This window comes from Mesocricetus auratus, unplaced genomic scaffold, assembly GCF_017639785.1.
Source record: "Mesocricetus auratus isolate SY011 unplaced genomic scaffold, BCM_Maur_2.0 Super-Scaffold_100011, whole genome shotgun sequence".
Classification (NCBI taxonomy): domain Eukaryota; kingdom Metazoa; phylum Chordata; class Mammalia; order Rodentia; family Cricetidae; genus Mesocricetus; species Mesocricetus auratus.
The window spans coordinates 68,114,518-68,121,239 of NW_024429195.1; positions in this window are offsets into that span (position 1 = coordinate 68,114,518).

Genomic DNA, 6,722 nt, shown 5'->3' on the forward strand with positions numbered 1-6,722 from the left:
AAAAGTTAGAAGATACAACTTGCATATGAGAGAGAACGTGTACTATTTTGTCTGTAGGAGTCTAGAGAGCCTCACTTAAGATAATCCCCACAACCATCCATTTGCCTACAATTTTCACTATTTCTTAATAATGGAATAAAATTGTGCAAATTATTCTGTTGATGGGTGTCTAGGCTGATTCTGTTTCCCTGTTACTGTGAATAGAGGAACAATGAACATGAATGTACAATAATTGCTGTAGAAGGAGAGATTCCTTTGGCTATGTACCCAAGAGTGATATAGCTGGACCACATTGTAGGTCTAATTTTACCCTCTGAGTAAGCTCCACATCAATTTCTGTGACAGTGACACCAGAGAAAAAACAATGTATATAGACTCTCCTCTCCTCTCTGATGCCTAGGATTTCTCTGTAATCTCCTTACCATTTATTAATTTAAATTGTTACTTCTTTACATCAAGACCTTGAAGATTCACTAGTTTATAAGCAAAAGAGGCTGATAAGTGGATATTTCTATTTTTTAAAATATACACAAGAATATAAATAAAAATAGATAAAAGAGACTGATATAAAGAAGATTATAAGGAAGAAATGATTACCTTACAGCCTGTGAAGGTAATGAATGTTATGAAGTTTACATGAAGTTCTTAATTGGTCTAGACAATAAAAAGCCAGAGACAAATATAGACGGAAATGCTGAGAGATAAGAGAAAAGGAGCAAGCCACAGCACACCCTACCTCCTTAGCGTCTCAGCAGACAAGAGAGATTCCCTGTTTCTCCCTGCTTATAACCTGTTTCTGCCCAGCTACCCCACTTACTGTCTGTCTGTATAGACCTCCAGACCTCTATGGTTAGCTTGTGGCAAGCTTCATTCACTGATCCCCATACAGGCTTCATTTGTACAAGCAAGATATCACCACCATGAAGTCTCTACGATAACATTTCCTTTTACTTACTGGAAAATACTTTGTATCAGTTCCCCATTGGCCAAGCATGATGTTGTCATATGAATAAAACAGCTTTGCTATTCTCTGGCCTCTTGCTAGCACTGATTCTGTGTTTTACTTTCTCACAGTTGCCGTTTTTTTTGTCAGTAACAAAACAATTTTCATTTATTTATCATTTTATAGTATGATTTTAGTGTCTGCTATCCTGCATGCTGCTGAATTTATTTTTAGAACAAGGTGATGTTTTTATCTTTTGCCAGTCTTAAGAAGAGAGGAATCACAGTTCTAATCTGCTTTTATTGTTCTCATTAAATTTATGATATCTCTAATAGACTGATAATCATTAAGTATGTTTATTCATTAGATTACAGTGGGTATACTTTTGCCAAATTTCTGGTAAATTGCTTAATGACCTCAAGTGATATCCACATTTTCTTGTCATTTCTTTTAGTTTCTGTAGACTTCTGAAGGACTTCATAATCTGAAATTTATCCTTCAAAAATGAAAACAATGTTAAAACATCTCTGTTTTCAGAGTGGCTGATCTAGTCTGCCTCTGCAACTCTGACATCTATGTCCTTTATAGCAAAATTTAGCTCATCACAATTTCTACAAGGTTCAGTCAAATTTTTCAGATGATAATGCATGTGCATTCCAGTGCTTCCTGGAAGCAGTTTCTCTAAGTTGTCTGTCTCAAATAATGCTTTGCATCTATTCACCTTTATAGAACCAAGTCCTTCAAGTGCAGCACTGCACGGTGTGTAACTATTTGTAAGCAAATATATCACAGGACAGGTGTTTTACAATTCAATGGTTCATAACAGCTAAGCAGTAATAAACCCACTGTGCTTACACAGCAGAGGCTCATAGCCGGGCATATACTTAGAAAGTTTCAAGGAGACTATAATGGGATGTTACTGCAACCCAAATAGAAAAGAAATTCACTTGCAATTTCATTAAAATTCTTTTTACAAAATTTTCTCCATTCTGACAACTTTTGATATGATTTTCCCATGCTGTTATTCTTCTCTTAAAAGTTAAGGTATATTCATATATGCATAGTTATAAAATTTAAATAAAATGACCTAATAAATTGTGCTTAGGCTGATTATATGTGTGTGCATGCATATATATATATATATATCCATACATGTTTGTGTGTGTTCACATATGAGTGGCTGTACATGCATGCCATACAGGTAGAGGCCAAAGATCGACTGAGGGTGCTATCCCTTGGGTCACACTAGGACCCGAGACTTGTGAATAGACTGTGTGTGCAGGCCAGGGTGTTTCAGGGATCCTCCTGACTTTCTTTCCCCAGTACTGAGATTACAAGTTCCTGCCACCCTGGCCAGTTTCTTACATCAACTCTGGAAATCAGACTCAAGTTCATGCTTGAATGGCAGAAAATTTACCAACTGAGTTACCTTTCCAACCCAGGTTGACTCTCTTTTATGTATTATTCATTTATTTTACCTCCCAACTGCAGTTTCCCCACCCTCCTCTCTTCCCAGTCCATCTGGCAACCTCTCCTCCCTGCCCCAACCCACTCTTTCTCCATTTCTATTCAGAAAAGGGCAGGCCTCCCATGGATATCAACAAAACATGGCATATCAAGTTTCAGTAAGACTAAGCATCTCCCTTTGTGTTAAGGCCTGACAAGGTAACCCAGAATAAGGAATAAGGCCACTAAGTCAGCAATAGAGTCAGAGACAGCCTCTGTTAGGAGTCCCACAGAGGACCAAGTTGCACACCTGTCTCTTATTTGCAGAGGGCCTAGGTCAGTTACATGCAGGCTCCCTGGTTCTGGTTCAGTCTCTACAAGCCCAGATTAGTTTATTCTGTGGGTTTTCTTGTGATGTCCTTGACCCCTCTGGCTCTTACAATCCTTCCTCCCTCTCTTCACCAGGTTTCCCCAAGTTCAGTCTAATGTAATCTCCACTCCCAAATCCGAGTGCCATAAACATTACACGCTACCATCACTGAGGGCAGTACACAGACTCTGACTTTGTTTACCTATGTCCCGGTCACTGGCCTGTTCTCTCTTTTCTCTGTCCTCATTCTGATTCGCTTTGTGCTACAAAGTGTTACCAGAAATAACCTGTACTTTTCAGATACTCTTGCTGCAACATCGGTGGAGGGAGAGAGGCGTACTACAGGGAAATCCAGGAAAATGTACACAGCAGCAGGATCTGTCAGTCTGTAAGCTGAACATCTTCACTGCTCAAGTAGTCTCAGTTCTGCCTGTGGAGGGTCCATGTGTCAGCATAAACTGTTGGCCAGGGTGAGCCTCTGAAAACCATGGCAAGTGAGGCTCTGCCCTTTGAGGCTTTATTCTCACAAGCCTCACTTTAACATTAGCTCTGAGAACCTTCCCGACTTAGCCATTTTCCTTCCCCCTTTTATCTGTAGTAGGGGTTCTGCCCACCCCAAGATGTCTGTTGGATTTCTAGATTCATCTTGATATCTGCTTCTCAGGGAACAGGAGCTTACATACCAGTGAGGCATACTGGAGGCAGATCAGAGAGTACATGGAGAAGCTGGGACACTGCTCCCCCTCCAGAGTCTCCAGTGAATCAGTTTAATATACTGTCAGGAGTTTATATCACTGTCCTCTATCCCTCCAAATAACTATTGGAGGAAAGTGGTTAACAAACACTATTTTTATGCAGTTAATGGACTCCTATTGTTCCCATGTCTCACTTGAGGGAAACTTGATTGTCTGGCTATCCTATGGTTTCCCTTCAGACTGCTTCCTGGAATGGGCTTTTTTGAAACCGTCCATTCTATTCTTCTAATATATCAACAGTTTGTATACTCTGATTTCTCTTCAGATGGTATAAATCTTTCACTTTTTACTAATATGTTAATAGTTTCTATAGTCCTAATAACATACCTGAGGCAAGGTCTATGAGAAATGATGGGGATTTATGGACATTGTTTTGAGACATGTTCCCATGGAAACACATTAATCCCAAGAGTAATGACTTTATGTCCTCTCTAAGATCCTCCACCTACAGGTCCAACCACCTTGAACATTATTGACCCTGGCACCAAGATCAGCACACGAAACCTTTGGAGACACACTCAAAAACAACCAAACTAGAGCATATCATAATAGGCTAACACCACTTTTGCTTAGTAGTGAGTACCTCGAGTTGAGGGCACACCCATTACTGGGATCACACATGAAATTTTGTTTCTGCCAATCAGGACTCTGCGGGAAGGTTTAGGAATGGAGGAAGACAGGAAATCTTTTCAGTTGGGGGAAACTCCGAAGGTCGATAGTTTCATTGCTAGAAACTGTGAATAAAGCCAATACCAAATGAGATTGTCTTGAAAGATAGTCTTTGTCCTAGCAAGATAACACAGTGGCTAAAAACACTTGCAGCCTAGGCTGGTGAGATGATTTTAATCCCTGGGACCACCTAATAGTCATAGTCTAATATCTCCACATATGCCATGGTACATGTGGCCCATCCAAATGACAGCAACAATAATAATAATGATGACAGTAATAAATAAATGTAACAAAAACAGTACTTGGTGACATTTAAAATTTTTTGGTTGTATATGAACATTTTTACTACAAAGTTCAGTCCAACTCACACAATTCTCAAATTATGAAATTATTTTTTGTGTTGCCCTTATGAAAGAGAGCTTTGGATAAAGTTACAGTAGAGGTGGGCTCATAAAATCAGCACTGGGTTACGATATCAGAGGAGGACAGATCTAGGTTGTAAACACACTTTCTGAAGAGTGAGGAACTTGAAAACCATGATGGCCAACATAGGGCCATCTTATGTTGTTTGTCTGTTTGTTCCAGAGTTCTTGTTCATTCAGATGATGTTTAGAGCATCCAGTCTTCTGACATGCGCTCTAACATGTTAGTGTTTGGATCATGACTCAGGCAGAGGTCTCTGTCCATGGAAGACAGTAGTATAGTTACTATGCGATCCTGATTAGTTCTCCTGATAGTGTCCTGCCACAGGGACTGTGTATGGAGATTCACAAAGCACTCAAGAAGAAAATTGAAGCAGAAAGTCAGTGGATGGCCAGCTCCTTTCGAGAAACTCAGAGAATGCATCTGACAGAAAATCTTTCCAATCTAAGATAAATATATGCAATATAAAAAATTGCTGAGATGTAATTGTAATGCTAGCTGATGCTGGTACCTCTCAGAGAACTCTTTGTTCATGATGTAACTGTATTCATAACTTAAACTAATGTAGCTGTAGCATTAAAGGAGACATACACACACTCTAGCAATTCACTCAAAATTTAGAAAAATGTTGTGACTATTTAGCTGTCATATACCAAAGTTATTCATAGACCTTTGCAGTCTCATTTGTTTCCTATCACAAATAAAGTTGCTTGATGAACAGAGTTTAATTAAGCTAGAGAACTTAATGACTGATGTCAGCAGTAGGAGATAGACAAGCAAAGAGTTGACTTGGAAGAGTCAAGACTTACCACAATGTCAGAAGACCGGATGCTCTAAAAATCATCTGAATGAACAAGAACTCTGGAACAAACAGACAGAAGCAAGCCACCTTATGTTCCATTGGAATGGAGAACTGAGGCCACCAAGATAAATACATAGCCCAATAAGGTGGTGCCGATAAAGTACTGAATACACACACACATGGGCATATGTACATACCGATGGCAATAAGTACATATTAAAGCACTTAATTTATAATGTAATAATATATGATTTAATCTTGAACACCAGTTACTATGTTAAGCTTTTTAAGTAGTAAGAAAGGCTAATGACTCAGATATCTTTCTTTTCCTGTAATTGTGTGTGTGTGTGTGTGTGTGTGTGTTTTGCTGGTTTTTAACTTTTTGTACAGACTTGCATTTCCCTAGAGGATCTGCCTGTACAATTAGGATGTTCTACTCTGTTGAAAAATAAGAGTATTATATAACTGTGGCCTTTTTTTATATAACAAGGGTTGCTGTAGCTTGTGTTAAAACAGGATGGAGCTTCGAGGAAGTTGTTTAGAACATGTAGCAGGCATTGTACCAGTTAAAACAGAGCAAAGTTGGATGTATCCATCTTCCTGCCATGCATTACTCAGAACGATTACACCTTTCTGAGAAATACAGATTAGGACATAAAAGCAGCGTTTAATGCCATTTGCAATGAGAGTCACAATGTTATAGTCACCTGTCCAAAAGTAGTTAGATATTTTCAAAATTTTATATTTTATTTTTCATGTATACATACTACCAACATAATATAAAGTTTTAGTGGATAACTGAAAAACAAAAGATCACTTATATTTACTTCATGCCAGAAGAAAGCAATGTTACAAAAAATCATGTAAAATAGGGAAAGAGAGGTTTGAGCTTCAGCTCTTACATTTCCAGTTTAATCACATATAGAGGTCAAAGCAGTTGGAGAAAGGATGGTTTCTAAGGGATGGAATGTTAAGAAGAATTAGGCAAGCACAAATGAATAAATATTTCAGAAGCTCATAAAAATTACATAACACAACCATGAAATCTAAGTCGTGGAGTAATTTTAATTTCCTTTTCTTAGTTTTCTTAACAGAGTCTCTTTTCTTTAAAGAAGCAGTTCTCAGAGATAATAATAATTTTTCATGTGTAGAAACCAAGATGAAGAGAAGGGAGCTAAAGAACCTAGACTTATGCCAACTCTTCCTATGCTGAGCAAAATCACAACTGCGTCAGTCTGGCATTAGTTTCTCATACCTCCTCCTAGACCAGGACCAAAGGAATCCCCAAACATCCAGGTACTGTTTTCGTTT